Source organism: Phascolarctos cinereus, unplaced genomic scaffold (genome assembly GCF_003287225.1).
Source record: "Phascolarctos cinereus isolate Bilbo 61053 unplaced genomic scaffold, phaCin_HiC Scaffold_4;HRSCAF=312, whole genome shotgun sequence".
NCBI lineage: Eukaryota > Metazoa > Chordata > Mammalia > Diprotodontia > Phascolarctidae > Phascolarctos > Phascolarctos cinereus.
Window position 1 is genome coordinate 62,479,428 of NW_027555847.1, and position 16,887 is coordinate 62,496,314.

The 16,887-nt window shown below is 38.6% G+C and overlaps 1 protein-coding gene and 1 pseudogene across 1 annotated transcript in view; one reads left to right on the plus strand and one right to left on the minus strand.

Moving 5' to 3' along the window:
- Nucleotides 1-16,887, plus strand: part of RAB7A (RAB7A, member RAS oncogene family) — a 59,679-nt gene that overhangs the window by 20,463 nt on the left and 22,329 nt on the right. The gene's annotated exons all lie outside the window — the stretch shown is intronic.
- Nucleotides 2,113-3,073, minus strand: LOC110204945 (small ribosomal subunit protein eS19 pseudogene; annotated as a pseudogene).

Here is a 16,887-nt window from a genome sequence, read left to right on the forward strand (position 1 = left end):
AATATTTAGCTGGATAATATAATATTTAGTCTAATATCAAGTAAAAAATCTGATAGGTACAGTATTATATATCATGACTTTGGTAGTTAATTCTTGTCATCACAGTATTTTCTATTCATTTTAAAGAAAAATTACCATAAGCTCAAGGAATAGGGAACTGCAAATCTAGTGCTATTTCTCAGTAGATTGAGAATTAAGCTACATGTTATACTGTGACAGGCATGATGAGATCTAAGGGCATAAGAGAGAAAATGAAACTTTTAAAACTCAGTTCATGGGGGCAGCTAGGTGGCACAGTAGATAGAACCACCGACCCTGGAGTCAAGAGGACTTGAGTTGAAATCCAGCCACAGACACATAGCACTAGCTGTGTGACTCTGGGCAAGTCACTTAACCCCAATTGCCTCAACCCAAAAAAAAAAATTCTGAAAAACTCAATTTAGGACTGCACATTTATGTTGAGAATGGTAGCTTAAATTACATCTTGCATAAGAAAACATAGGAATTCAGTACAAGCCTAGGGGCTGAGACCATGATTTCATTTGTATAGGGAATTCCCATGGGAGGAGATAGGGTCACCCTTTCTGCAACTTATTGTCTTAAATTGGAAAGGTTAAATGAATTGCCCAGGCCACAAAGCCAATATTTTACCAGAATACCTAGATTCAAACCCAGGTACTCATGGCTTCTGGAGAAAATTCATAAGCTAATTTAGCAAAAACAAAACAAAAACTTGGGTTCTTTAACTTGCCTCTAGGGTTTTGATTTTACTTATCCTTAAAAAAAATGATTCTTTAGTTAAGTAGAGTTCTTTTGAACAGACTTGTCCTAGGCACAGAGGCAGTTGGGGGGAAGTTTTAATTTTCCTAGCACTAGGTCAGTGGTCACCTTCTTGTTGTCACACACAGAATTGTCATGCTCAGGTCCAGTGTCCACACCTAATAGAAGGGAATATTACAGTTGAACACTAATTGCATTGGAATAGGGAAGCTACCTCTAGGGTCTTAGCAGTGCTACATCCTCTTTCTCTTGAAATAGCTTCCTTCTAAGGGAGAAGGTGATGGGAAGCTAAAACCAAGAGGAGAATCTTTTTTTTCCCCCCAATTCATTTTTAGTTTTCAGCATTCTCTTCCACAAGATTTTGAGTTCCAGATTTTCTCCCCATTTCGTCTCTCCCCACACCCCAAGATGGCATACATTCTGAATACCCCTTCCCCATATCTACCCTCCCTTCTATCTCTGCCCCTCCTTCTTTTATCCCTTTCCCCTTCAATTTTGGGAGAACCTTTTAAAACCAGTTTTGTAACAGTAGGGTATTAGAATTATCATTGATAGAACACTTAATTTTGGCAGATTTCCTAAACCCATGAAAAAATTCAAATGAACCCAGATACATGTGAATAGACAATTTATCTCTGTGAAATTAAGATATAGTGGAATCTTGGTATCAAGGAAGTTTAATGGCCACATGCTTTCTCATTGTTATTTTTGTGCTACCTCTAGCCAAAATTCCAAAATTAGGAAGACTCCTGAGCCTTCCTACTTTATTGCATGGAGTTGTAACCTGATCTTTTTTTTTTTTTTAGTGAGGCAATTGGGGTTAAGTGACTTGCCCAGGGTCACACAGCTAGTAAGTGTTACATGTGTGTTGTGTGTCTGAGGCCGGATTTGAACTCAGGTACTCCTGACTTCAGGGCCGGTACTCTCTCCACTGTGCCACCTAGCTGTCCCTCTAACCTGATCTTTTTAGAGAATGCTTCAAAGTTACTTTCTTCATCATCTTTCCTCCTCAAAAGTTTAGATTTCTTCAGCTAATTCACATGTGTGTGTATGTATGTATGTATGTATATATGTGTATATTTTTATATTTTTCCCACTCAGCAAAAATTTGCCTTTTTACTTTCACCTCAACCTCTCTTCCTCACTTTAGAACTAAGGGCAAACTTAGCCCTGGTACAGCATGTGTAATCAAGCAAAATAGATTTTCATATTGGCCTTGTCAAAATTTTTTTGTCTGATTCTGAACACTGAATCCTAAACTTCTCTCCAGAGACGGATAGCACGTTTCATTATTAGTCTCTGGAATCATGGTTGGTCATTATGCAGGTCGAAGTCTGGGGTTTTTTTTGGTTTTGTTTTGTTTTTTTGCGAACAAGGCAATTTATTAATGAATCTGGTGTGTTTTGTCTTAATGTTTCTTGTTGGCAGCTGCCACCTGTCCAGCAATTCTGTCTAGGTCTCTGGTCCTTTTCCACCACCTTGAGGTCTTCCAGGGCTTGCAGATCTGTCTGGGCCATGGTCTTGGAGCCTTTGCTGAAGCAACTGGGCATGACCCCATTGTGCTGGCAACTGCCATAGATCTTGGTTGTGGAGCCCACGCTGGCACCACTCCGGAGATACAGGTGACGGGCTGTGGAGGTGGCCCGGGTGTAGAACCAGTTCTCATTGTAGGGCGCCAGCTCCTTATGTTTGGCCAGCTTGACCGTGTCCACCCATTCAGAGAGTTTCAGCTTCTCTGACTTTTTTCAGGAAGGCGGCCAGGGCCCAGATGAACTCCTGCTGGTTCACGTCCTTCACCATGACTCTGGGCATCGTGCGGGCTCCATGTGGCCAGCTAGGGGAAAGGCAGGTCCTAAGTCTTTCAAAGTTGTTTGCCTTTACCTTATTGCTGTCATTCTATAAATTGTTTTCCTCGTTTTCATTTGTCATCAGATCATATGTCTTTCCAGGTTTCTCTAAAACCATCCCCTTCATCATTTCTTATAGTACAATAATGTTCCATCAAATTTGTATGCTATAATGTGTTCATCCATCCCCCAAATCATGGGCAGTCCCTCAGATTCCCATTCTTTGCCTCTTCAAAAAAAGACTATAGCTATTTTAGTACATTCTTAGACTTGCTTTGCTTAGGGCTAATCCCTCCCTTAATGTACTGGCCCTCTAAGTCCTTCCTCATCCTCTCCCCTTTCATTCTTGTTTCTGTATTGAATGAAATGTGTTTCTATACCCAATTGTGTGTTTGTGTCTTCCTTCCTTTTTAACCAATACAGATGAGAATGAGATTGAAAAATCAGCTGTCTTCCCCCCACCATCACCACTCCCCCACCACTCCCTCTTCCCAGTTAGTATAGATAACCTGCTTTTGCACTTCTAATTGTGTGAGATCCTTTTTTTTGCTTTTTAGTGAGGCAGTCGGGGTTAAGTGACTTGCCCAGGGTCAGACAGCTAATATGTTATGTGTCTGAGACTGGATTTGATCTCAGGTCCTACTTACTCCAAGACCAGAGCTCTATCCACTGCACCACCTAGCTGCCCTGAGATCATTTTTCCTCACCCTCCCTCCCTCCCCCATGCTTCTCTTGTGTTTCTCTTCCCCTCTGTTTCCATTCCTCAAGACATACTAGATCAAGACATACTAGAACCACTTCCAAACCTTGTCTAATGAGATTCCTCTTGTGACTCCTGGTGATAAAGCTCAGAGGGACAAATGTATAATTTCCCTGCGTTTGAATGTAAGCAGTTTATTTTTATTTAGTCTCCTATTTTTGTTTATTCATGTTTTCTGCTTTATATTTCTCTTAACTCCTGTGTTTGAACTTAAAAAAGTTTTGACAGAGGTCTTTTCGTTAGGAGTACTTGGACATGGGAGGTCTGTTTTTCCCCCACTTTAGTGCTGTATTCAGTTTTTCTGGGTAAATTATTCTTGGCTGTGTAAATCCATATCATTTGCCTTCTAGAATATCGTATTCTAATTCTGCACTTCTTTATAGTGGAGGCTACTAAAAGTCACTTGATCCAAAACTGGCTCCTTGACCAGGATCTGTCATGGCTGCTTACAGTATTTTTTTCTTTGACCTGGAAACTCCAGATTTTTGGCTGTGATGTTCCTGGGAGTTTTTTTTTTTTTAATTGAGTTTTTATTTTTCTCTTCAATTTGTTTTCCAGGTTATTTTAGTTTTGGGGGGGTTTTGGCTTTTGTTTTTTGCTATGAGATAGCTTATATTTTCTATTTTTTCAACCTTTTGACTTTATTAATTCTTGTTGTCTCATGGAGTTATTTCCTTCTATTTGGTCCAATCTCATTTTCAGGGAATTTATGGGCAAGATTTTATACCTGTTTTGACAAGCTGTTAATTTCCTTTCCAATTCCTTCTTCCATAGCTCTCAATTTCTTTTCCAATTTTTTCCTCAAATGCTCTAATTTCATCATAAAAACTTACTTTTTAAACTTTTTTTTTCATTCTTGTTTCACGTCTTCTAAGGAATTCTAATTTAGTTTGTGCCCAAACAGTGTTTTTCTTTGAGGCTTTGCTTGTAGATGTTTTGGAGTCATTCTCTTCTGGGTTTATGTCTTGAGCCTCCTTGCCACTGTAATAGCTTTGTGGTAAGATTTTGTTTTGTTTTGGTTTTTTTATCTGTTCTTCTAGCCGACTTTCTGATTTTGGACTTGATGTTTGGGCTAGGCTCTACCACACTTCTATAAGGAAGGTCTGGGCTAATCTTGTTGCTGCTTTCTTTGGGGTATTCCTGTTGCAGTGTATCAGTATGGATCTGGGGGGTGCCCCAGTATGGGGTGTCCCTGTTCCACCCTGTTCCCAGTGTCAGCAGAACTTCCTGTCTCCCTATGCCAACCTTGGCTGAACAAATGACTCACTGTGACTTTTTCTGGCTATCTCTATCACTCCGGGCATTTTCTAGGTCTGTGTAAAGGGGAGCACTCAGCTGAATTGCTTCCTGTTACTCCACCATCTAGGCTTCCTCGCTGATTATTAAATATGAATTTGCTTTTCTCCAAGCTTATGAAGAAGTGACTTTACTTTTTCAGTGTTAAGTTCCTTGGCTTCCCTGAGCAAGAAAAAGAGCCTGTAGCAGAAACACAGCTGGCACTAGAGTTGGAAGGTCTAAGTTCATTCCAGCCTCTAATGGTTTTGGGCAAATTTCTTCAGTGTTGTTTGGTTATTTTCAGTCATGTCTAATTCTTTGTGACCCCATTGGGGGTTTTCTTGGCAAAGAACTGGAGTGGTTTTCAATTTCCTTCTCCACTTCATTTTACAGATGAAGAAATTGAGGCAAACAGGGTTAAGTGACTTGCCCAGGGTAAAACAGCTAATAACTGTCTGAAGCTGGATTTGAACTTGGGTCTTCCTAACTCCAGGCTGAAGATGTTTGGGCTAGGCTCCATCCACTGAACCATCTAGCTGCCCAAATTTTCTTCACGCCTGTTTCCTAATTTGTAAAAAGTAGATAAAACTTATCCTATCCTAAGCACTTCCTAGGCAGTGTGAGGAAAACTTTTTTGTGGGGTAGCACTTTTAAATTACACTACATGGTAGGGGCAGCTAGGTGGCGCAGTAGGGGAACCTGAGTTCAAATACCGCCGTAGATGCATGATACCCACTTGCTGTGTGACCGTGGGCAAGTCACTTAACCCCAATTTAAAATTTTTTTTAAAAATTGCACAACATGGGTGGGGGCAGCTAGGTGGCACAGTGGATACAGCACCAGCCCTGAAGTCAGGAGGACCTGACGCCTCAGACCAAATACAACACTTACTAGCTATGTGACCCTGGGCAAGTCACTTAACCCCAATTGCCTAAAAACAAACAAAAAAAATCTACACGACATGGGTCATGGCTTAATCTATTTATCTTTTTTAAAATACTATTTTTATTTTTTCCCAATTACATGTAAAAACAATCTTTAGCATTAAATTTTTTAAATTTTGAGTTCCAAATTCTTTCCTTCCCTTCCTCTCCTCCCTCCTCATTGAGAAGGCAAGCAGTTTTATATAGGTTATACATGTGTAATCATATAAAATACATTTTCACATTAGTCGTGTTGGGAAAGAAATCACAGGAAAGCACTCCCCCCGCCAAAAAAAAAAACACAAAACAACAAAAACTTCACCAGCTAAACAGTAAAGAAAGTGGAAAATAATCTGCATAAAGATTCTCTCCGTTCTTTCTCTGGAAGTGGATAGCACTTTCATCATGGATCCTTTGGAATTGTCTTAGACCATTGTGTTGCTGAGAAGAGCCAAAACATCACTGTACATTCTTGCTCCTGCTGTGTCCAGTGTTCTCCTGGTTTCGCTTATTTCAGTGTGCATCAGTTCATCTAAATCTTTCTAGGTTTTCTGAAATCATCCTGTTCATCATTTCTTATGGCATAATAGTAACAATCATATACCACAACTTATTCAGCCATTCCCCAATTGATGACATCCCCTCAATTTCCAATTCTTTGCTACTACAAAGAGCTACCATAAATATTTCTGTACAAATAGGTCACACACAGATTTCCTCCTGTAGGGGTCTGGTTTCTTTAGTGCTTTGTGACACTAAAACACAAGTAATGAGGATATAGAATATTTTTAAGCAATGACCTTTGATAAACAGAGTGGATATGTAAAAAACAATTCTTAGCCTGGATTTAAGGATTAATTACGGTTTGGGTTTTCCTTTGACTTTGGACTCGCAGAACTTGGATAAATGGGTGCCACCCACCAGTGTGTATGGTAATGGAAAGTGTTGGATTTTGGAGTGCCAGGCTTTGAGTCCTGGTCCTGCAACTTACTTGTTACATTCACCCTAGTTAAGCTACTGAACCTCTCCGATTCCTAAATTGTGATCATCTGGAAAGGTCCCTACCATGTCTTAGCTGGGATCCTTATGCTCTTTCCCCTGCACGACTTTCTCCTCCTAACAGTCATGTTATCTGGTCTGTTAAAAGTACCACCATTCTCCCATTTATCCTGGTTGAATTCTCCCTCAACCGTCCCTCATGTCTTCCCCTTGAATTTGGTTGCCAGTGTTCTACAGCCTCTTCTATCAGTTTGCTTTATATTTTTACTGCCAGGGCCTGTTTGCCTCATGTCTGACCCTTGTAGCTGCCTTCCAGGTGGTCTCTCCAAATTGGTCTCTCTTCCCTTCACTCTGCTTCCAGTCTGCCAAAATTTTTCAAGTCCACATTACCTAAGTAAATGTTACTCTCCCCTTTTGGATTGTTTACAAACTGTACCCAGCCGACCTTCCCAGCTTTCTTTTCCTCTGTTCTTGATCAAGTCACATTGATCTGTATATCATTCCTTACAGATATTTGCTGGGCAGTTCTGTGAAAAGTCAGTCATTTAACATGTATTAAACGCCACACTTGCCAGGCACTGTTTTAAGTATGGGTTAGGGGTACAGATACAAATAAAAACAGACAGTGCCTCCCTTGAGGAGTTTAAAATCTAATAAGAAAGACAACACGCAAAAGGAAGCTGCAGAAGGTATGTGTATAAGGAAGGGAGCAGGGGAGAAGGCGCCTAGTTTGGGGGTTTGATGAAGTAGTCCAAAGAAGCTCAACAACAGTGTAGCTGGGGTTTAATGAGGAGAAGACTGTGCTGAGCTCCCTCCTTAAATGGAGGCCTTGCAAGCCAGCCCATGGCCCTACCTTCCAGCCAGGGAATCCAGTCAGAGGTGTGGATGTGAGTACTGAGGGCAGATTCAGTTTTGTAGAGTAATGAGATTTCCCATTGATGAGTTTCCTGGGGAAGGAAGGCACGATGGAGAAGTCCAGAAAAGTCCAAAAGTAGTAGTATTGTTGTTGCTATTGAGTTGTTTTTTCAGTCATGTCTGACTCTTTGTGACCTCTCTGAGGTTTTTTTTGGCAAAGATTGCCCAGAGTCACCCAGCTATTGTCTTGAGGCCAGATTTGAACTCAGAATGATAAGTCTTCCTGACTTCAGACCCAGCGTTCTATCCATTAAGACCCTGCTAAAATACTTTTTCCATTAACTGCACATGTATGGCCTGTATTGACTTGCTTGCCTTTTCAATGAGGGTGGGTGGGGTGGGAGGAAGGGAGAAAATTTAGAACCCAAAGTTTTAAAAACACACGTTTTAAAAAAAAAGTTTCCACATGCAACTGGAAAATAAGAAATACAGGAAATGAGGTACAGAAATCTATCCTGCCCTATAGGAAAATAGAAGGGGAAGGGGATGGGGGGGGGGAGATAGAAGGGAGGGCAGACTAAGTATTCAGAATGCATGCCATCTTGGGGTGCGGGGAGGGGCAAGATGGGGTGAAAATTTGGAATTCAAAATCTTGTGGAAGTATATGTTGAAAACTAAAAATGAATAAATTTATATTAAAAAAATAAAATAAAATACTTTTTCCATGAAGTAAAATCTTCTGACAAACTAGACACTGATATCCTGTCAGACGTAATTGCCACTTTTAAACTACTGCTATATATTATTTGTGTACATATCTACTAGATCAAAACCATAAACCATATCTTTCTGTTTTCTAAAATACTTTATACATTAGCATTCAATAATTGTTGAATTGTTGCTGGTCTCTTTAGGTAATGGCCTCTTGAGAACTGTGAATTAAATTTTTATGAACAATAATTTTAAACATCCAGAGAAACTTTTTAGTGATTTTTAACGATTCCTCTCAGAGGCAAAACATTATAATGGAAAGAGCTCTAGACTAGGAATCTATACAGATTTGTTCAGATCTTGCCACTGAAACTTAGTAGTTATGTGATCATAGTCAAATATTTCAAACACATACCAACCCCAACCTTGGCCCAGCCCCGAGCGCACCCCCCCCCTTTTGTTTCCCCATTTGTAAAAAGTTATGCCTACTTAAGGTGGTCATCAGGCTCCATAGAATCTTGCCACTAACCTTTATGGCCCTGAGTAAGTCACTAAGCCTTGCTTTTCTCATTTGTAAAATAGGATAAAAATAGTACCTACTTCACAGAGTTGTGAGAATTTATTGAGATTATTTGGACTTTTTATGAAAGTACTTTGAAAACCTTAAAGCACCATTTAAACATGAGATTAGAGAAATTTGGCTTTTACTTTTGCACAAAGTTATTAAGACAGGATAGTATCCTTATTTTCAAGCTTATGTTCTATGAAGCCCTGGTATTCCAGGTTTGTGAATTGGTGCTCAGGGAAGAATTTGAGAAAATCCGAAGTGAGCTAGAAATCCTGACAAGCAAATTTGGTCCCGTCCCATGATAGTCACTGAGACTTGGTAGGCCGCTACATGAGAACTACAATATGATTCTGAAAGGCAACCCTTTTCAAAAGAAATGGTATTGATTTTTTTTTAAAAAAGTGTATGGATGGGGCTGGAATAGTGTGTATATCCCTCATATGAAGAAATCTAAGAACCAAAGTGGGTGGAGAGGCATAGTGAACTTTTGGGTGAATATCAATAGAGTCAGAAACAAATTATGTTGTCACTAGTGTATACTGTAGACCACCTGGACAGAGAAGAAATAGATGAAGTGTTGAGGAAATAAATCAGAAGCTTGGCCCAAAGGTATGGTGTTATAATGGTTGGGGGACATCAATTATCCTGACATGTTGGGTCTCTCTGACAAACAGAACAAATTCTTGGCTTGCATGATATAATAAAGAGACCAGTTCTGGACCCAGTTATTTTAAAACATATTTTTTATTGCTGTCCTTTGTCTTCGTATCATAGTCCTTTCTTACCTGCCTTAGGGATTGAATTTTCCATTGTGGCAAAGAGGAAGGAATGAGCAAAAATACCCAGTGTATTAGACAATATTTGGTCCTAGTAGTCTCCTACTTCCCTGCTTTGAAGAAGTATATATTTCATTAGCTTTTCTCTGAGATAATAATTGACTTTTTCATTACTCAAGAGTTCAACTTGATTCTGATCAAAACAGAAGAACCGGTTGCTGAAGTAGAAATGAGAAGTACTTCGAGCTAGGCGTTGTCTTGACGTTCATTCTGGATATGGGGAGAGCAATGGAAGGGGAGGGGTGACTTAAAATTTGACAAGGGAACTCCATCCAAGGGGATGTAAAAGCACTTTGTAAGAAAAATCTGGATGAGAAGGAAGAATAGTACTCCTCATCTAAAGAGGAAAGGTACGAAAGGAACCAGTTTTTAAAGTAGTAGTATGGGTGGCTACAAGATGAAATAACTGAGGAACCAAACCTTAGATCTTCAGAGCATATCGATCAAAATAAGGCCAGTTAATTAAAAGGAAACAATACAACATCAGGTAATCTGATTTCTAATTGGATGAAAGATTAGTGACTTTCTAAGTTGGGAGAGAAAGAGCAAACAGGTGCCATTCCCTGAAATCAGAAAAAGAGATATCCTACTCCCCCAAAGTGTCGGTGAACCATCAAAGGAACATGGAAGCAATAACTAATTCATCAGGATGGCACCAGTTTTCAGATAAGACATATGGGTTGCTTGAGATGTACAATTGTTTAAAAAAAAACAAACCCAAACAACCTCCTTGCATCAGTCTTTGGATCTGACTGAGTTTCTGGTCAGCATAACCAGTTCAAGGTCTCTAAGTAGCAAGTAAAAGTGGTCCAGCTTCCCAGCCACACAGGGTAGGTTCAAACAGTGCAACAAAATGTTCTCTCAGTTCCCACTGTTGAATAATTTTCTCACAAGACAGAAATTGAAATAGACCCATAATTGAATAGAAAGGGAACAGAGCTAGCTCCAGAATTGAGTTACAAGGTGAAGTCAGTATGGTTCACTCAATTCCCACCACCACTTGCTCCTCCAGTTCCCCTTAGTAGGGAGAAGATAGTGGTTAAGGGAGAATGAATGCAAAAATAAGGTGTCTGAAATGCTAAAAAGCTTAAAATTTCCTGAGACTGGTAAGGATTGGGAGTCTAAATCCAAGATAAGTAAGAAGATTGAGAGGTACCCTGAAGCCTGGTCCTTCTCAGTAAATTTAAGTCAGCAGGCCCAGTTAAACCTAGAAGAAAGAACTAGCAGAAAGAACTGATGGCTGTACCCAACCAATGATGAGCTTTCACAAATTGGAGAACGGGAGAGGGACAGTAGGACTGGAAAAAGAAAAATGTCTTTTTTTTTTTTAAGGGAAAGTGATGTCTGTAAGTTATAGTTCAGTATGCTTGACTTCAGTTCTGGCACAATTCTAGAAAATATCAAAGATATAATTGATAAGCATCTAGCAAAGGAAATAGTGATCATAAGGCTGCATGGTATTATCAACAACAGGTCAAGATTAACATTTCCTTTAAAAAAAAAACACAGGCTAACTGGACTGCTTAATCAGGGGAAAGCTGTAGATGTGGTTTACCCAGAATTTTACAGGTATTTGATCTCATGACATCCTAGGTGGCAGTATGACTAGATAGATAGAATGGCTACCCAGAAAAGTAATTAGTGTCTTATCAGCTGGGAAGCAGTTGTGGTAGTGATCTGTCCTTGAGTCTGTGCTAGCTTATATACTTTCTTTTCCTTCAGTGACCTGAATGAAGATATAAAATACATAATAAATTTGTGGATGACCACAAAGTGGGTAGGGGGTTTGCTAACGTTATGAATGACAGTCAAACCCTAACAGGTCTTGACAGATGAGAATGATGGACTGAATCAAATAAAATGAGGAGTGAAGTCTTGCTCTTTGACTTCCTTTTTTCTTTTTCCAGTTTCAAATTCTCTTTCTCCCCCAGGAACTTAGATTTTTATAAAAATTATATGGTCAGGGGGCAGCTAGGTGACACAGTGGATGGAGCACTGGCCCTGGAGTCAGGAGGTTTTGAGTTCAAATCTGGCCTCAGACACATACCTGATACTCACTAGCTGTGTGGCCCTGGGCAAGTCACTTAACCTCATTGCCTCTGCCTCCCCGCCCCCAAAAAAAGTATATGGTCAGAAAATAAGCCCTTTACCATGGTATAATCCTAATTCCTCACAAAGGGGAGATTTCAAGACCTAAAATATCTGGTCAAATATAACCAGAGTGATCTGTATAGTCTCCCAGTAGCAGGAGGAGGAAAGGGGTCAATCATTGTCTTTCTGGGATGCTGTCCTTAGGTTCTGTATGCCGACTTTGGTCATTTTCTAGTCTCTCCTGCTTGATACAGGATTTCTTGTTACTGGTCACCTTGCTTAAATGAGTCTTGTTGGTTTCCCTTCCCTGTATTAGAGAGACACTGTGTTGGCAATAGCAGGAAGCCCCAGATAAGCCAAATATGAAATGCAAACATGGAGCAAGGGCCGCTTGTACAAATGGAAGCTACATAAACAATTGTTATCTTGGGCTTCACTGAGAAGGCACTGTGTCCAGAACTAGGGAACTAACTTTCGTTCTTCCTCCCTCCCCGTCTCCCTCGGTGTGCCTGGCACACAGTAGGTACTTACTAAATCTTTCAATAAGGTTGAATTAATTGTTTAGAGTATGAGGTCAGTATGGTAAATAGCTTCCGATTTGCCTATTGTGAAAAAGCAAGTGCAGATTGTGAAATTTTTCCGTTCCCTCCAGCTGTGAGCAGAGTACATGACAGTCTGTGATGGGAGATAATTTGAAGAAAGTAAACTGGGTTCACAGGGGGAATAATATAAAATTACTACTTGAGGTGGATATGGGGGAGAGCTTGATTTAAAAATCAAAAATTAAGTTATGTATGCCATTTGAAGTAAGTACACTTAGGTTTTGAAGAAGTCTAAAAACTGCCATTATGGAAATTGGAAAGGATTTTTTAAATGCCAGAATAGTACTCAGATATCATTGTAGGCAAATGCCCAACCAGGCATGGTGGCCTGCTGTCTTTTCTATTTTGTCATTCACTCTGCTCTACTTAGTTGCTGAAGGTACAGTGTTGATCTGAAATATGATCCTCTATCTACTCAGGGCACAGCGTTTCATTAGCAGCATTGCCTTTTAAAAAGAAGATTGCTTTACTGGGAGTGAAGCCTGCTTTATATGAGGATATCAGTGGGAGCCAGTAATACCACTATTAGACCTGTATACTCCAAAGAGTCCAAAGAAAGAGGAAAAGGACCCATATGTGCAAAAATATTTATAGCAGCTCATTTTTTTAGTGTCAAAGAAGTGGACACTAAAGGGGGTAGCTATCAGTTGTAGAACAGCTGAACACCTTATGTATATGGATATAATGTGACACTGTTGTCCCATCTGGAGTGGTTTCAATGAAACCTAAGATGAATTGTATGAACTGATACAGAGTTAAGTAAACGGAACAATTTATGTAAACAATTTATAAAAATAACACTATAAGAACAATGTTGAAAGACTTAAGAACTCCAAGTAAGAGTGTAATAATTGGTATTATATAGTGCCATGAGGTTTGCAAAATGTGTTTTAAAATATTATTTTATCCACATTTTATAGATGAAGAAACTGTTAAGTTTCCTCAAACGGGTTAAATGACTTGCCCAGGTCACGTAGCTAGTAAGGCCAGATTTGAACTCAGTTTGACAAGGCAGTTTTCCTTATGTAGAGTCCTCTAGGTAAGTGAAATAATAGGTCCAGTCTGTATCTCTGTCCATCTTTTGTTATTCTTAATGGCACAGTTATTGTTATATTCATATACATAATTCAGCTATTTCCTAAATCATTGAGCATATAATTTTTCCAACATTTTGTTACTAGATAAGTAGTTATATAGAATATATTATAGTTTCATTATAAACATCTCTTCCTCCCCACTCCCAGTCTAATTTACTACAAAACCACAATTCTAGCGTTTAATTGACTTTTGACCTCCTTATCTCTGTATCTATCTTAAGAGCAAAGATTTAGTATAGAATTCATAGTCATTCCTCATTGTCTGCATCTTCCCTTTCCCCCTCTCTTCCCTCCAAAAGCCTGCTAGAGGGCATGGCCATAGAATCATAGATCTGTAGCTGGAATGGATCTTAGAAATCATCTATATATTTGCAACTTTGTGCATTTATTTTTTCAGTATATATATTTTTCTTTCAGAGAGCTCTCACTTTTGGGATGTAGTTTATATTAAGGACAGATTATATTTAGACTAATACCATATTGTCTGGATTGAGTATTTTTGTCCTGATCTCCCTTTGTATTAGAAGTACTCTGCAGATTGGCCAACATGACAAAACAGGAAAATGATAAATGTTGGAGAAGATGTGGGAAATTGGAACACTAATGCACTGTTGGTGGAGTTGTGAAATGATCCAACCATTTTGGAGAGCAAGTTGGAACTGATGCCCAAAGTACTATAAAAATGTGTATACCCTTTGACCCAGCAGTAGCACTTCTAGGGCTGTATCCCAAAGAGATCATAAAAATGGGAAAAGGACCCACATGTACAAAAATATTTATAGCAGCTCTTTTTGTGGTGGCAAAGAATTGGAAATCAAGGAGTTGCCCATCAATTGGGAAATGGCTGAACAAGTTGTGGTATATGAATGTAATGGAATACTATTGTGCTAATAAGAAATGATGAGCAGGCAGACTTCAGAAAAACCTGGAAACACTCATATGGACTGATGCCGAGTGAAGTGAGTAGAACCAGAAGGACATTGTACACAGTAACGGCCATGTTGTGTGATGACTAACATTGATAGACTTAGCCCTTCTCAGCAATGCAAGGATCTAAGACATTTCTAAAGGTCTCATGATGGAAAATGCTATCCATATCCAAAGAAAGAACTATGAAGTTTGAATGCAGATCGAAGCGTTTCCTCTTTCTGATGGTTGCTCCTATTGGTTCTAATTCTTCTTTACAATATGACTAATGTGAAAATATGTTTAATAAGAATCTATATGTATAGCCTATATAAGATTGGGCGCAGTCTGGGGGGGGAGGGTGAGAAAAATTTAAAACTCACCTTATAGAAGTGATGATAAATCAAAATAAAATGAAAAAAAGTACTCTGGAATGTCTTTTTCTAAAATCACTCATCAGAAATACTTGATTTAATTTACTCTTATATAGCATATAACTATCGCACTAAATTCTTAATGTGAATTTTGCTTCTAAATTTTATTAACAAAGTGGCCTTTTTTTCTTTTCAAATTGCTTCCATAGCAGTCTAGTCCACAAAAAAATACCTATGTCATTGGGAGATGAAAGACTGGTTTAATCATGTCTGTTTTTGCCATAGAATTGAAACCCAAAGTACACCACTCGCTAGCAGGGAGAACAATCTTTATAATTGTGCAATATTCTATTTTGTTTTATTGTTATTTGTATTTCAATGGGTTTTACTCATTGTATATGTTGTTTTCCTGGTTCTACCTACTTCATTCACTCTTTTTATCAGTTCATGTTTATCTTCCCATGGTTCCCTGAATTCTTGGTAGTCATAGTTTCTTAGTACAGTAATAATCATTACATTAATGCACTGCGATTTGTTTAGTCATTTCCTAGTGTGCCACCTAGCTGCCCCTTACTATACTTCTTCTTAATATTTTTCTTTCAATTTTTTTTCCAATTACATGTTTAAAAAAAATTTTTTTTAAGTTCCAAATCTTTTCCCTCTCTCTTTCCCCTCCTTCCTCATTGAGAATGCAAGCAGTTTGATATAGGTTATACATGTGCAGTCATACAAAACATATTTCCATATTAGTCATGTTGTGAAAGAAAATAGACGAAAAAAAAAGAAAAGTAAAGTAAAAGAAATAAGTTTTAAAAAGTATGCTTTGATTTGCATTCAGATTCCATCGGTTCTTTCTCTGGAGGTAGATAGCATTTTTCATTATGAGTCCTTCAGAATTGTCTTGGGCAAGTCATTCACAGTTGATCATTATACAGTATTGCTGTTACTATGTATGATCTTCTCATTCTATTAACTTCACTTTGCATCAGTTCATGTAAGTCTTACCAGGTTTTTCTGAAAGCATCCTGCTTGTCATTTCTTTTTTTCCTTCCACTTCGTAGTATTTTATTTTTTTCCAATTACATGTAAAGATAGTTTTCAACATTCACTTTTATAAGATTTTGAGTTGCAAATTTTTTCTCCCTCCCCGCCCAAGACAGCAAGCAATCTGATATGTTATACATGTACAGTCATATTAATCATATTTCCACATTAGTCATGTTATGAAAGAATTCAAACTGAAGGGAAAAACCACAAGAAAGAAAATAGCAAAAAAAAAGTGAAAATAGTATGCTTTGATCTGCATTCAGATTCCATAGTTCTTTCTCTGGATATGGATAGCATTTTCCACAATGAGTCTTTTGGAATTGTCTTAGATCATTGTGTTGCTGAGAAGAGCTAAGTCTATCAAAGTTGGTCATCATAGTGTTGCTGTTACTTGTGTACAATGTTTTCCTAGCTCTGCTCACTTCACTCAGCATCAGTTCATATAAGTCTTTACAGGTTTTTCTGAAATCTGCTCATCACTTCTTATAGCACAATAGTATTCCATTACATTCACGTACTATAACTTGTTCAGCCATTCCCCAATTGATGGGCATCCCCTCAATTTCCAATTCTTTGCCACCGAAAAAAAGAGCTGATATAAATATTTTTGTACACATGAGTCCTTTTTCTTTTTTTATGATCTCTTTGGGATACAGCTTGTCATTTCTTACAGCACAATAGAATTCCATCACAATTATACACCACAACTTGTTCGTCCATCTCCATATTGATGGGCATCCCCTCAATGGACACTTAGAAAATGGCAAAGTTTTGATTAGAGATAGGTTTAGGGGAGAAATGAGTTCAGTTTGGAGCAGTGAGTTTATGTCATTCCTAGGAGACATCCAGATAGACACCTTGCAGTTGGTAATGTAGGATTGCGATTGCAGCATGAGAGCATGGATTTATAGATTTGGGGGTCATCTGCATAAAGATAATTGAACTCAAGGGAGTTTACGAGTATAGAGAAATGAGACAGAGAGCCCAGGACAGAACTTTAGGGATGCCAATGTGTGAGCTGGTGTTTATCTATTTCAAACCAGGATAATATAATGGAGTAAACTAGAGACCTTTCCAAAAAGATGAGGGAGTAAAGTAAGGATGCTTGTTGTCGTTATCTTATTATTTGACATAAATATATAACTGCTACCTGTAGCAAACAGATAAATAAAAGAAATTGAGAAAATATGCATCGTCAAAAAGAAAAGAATTACCA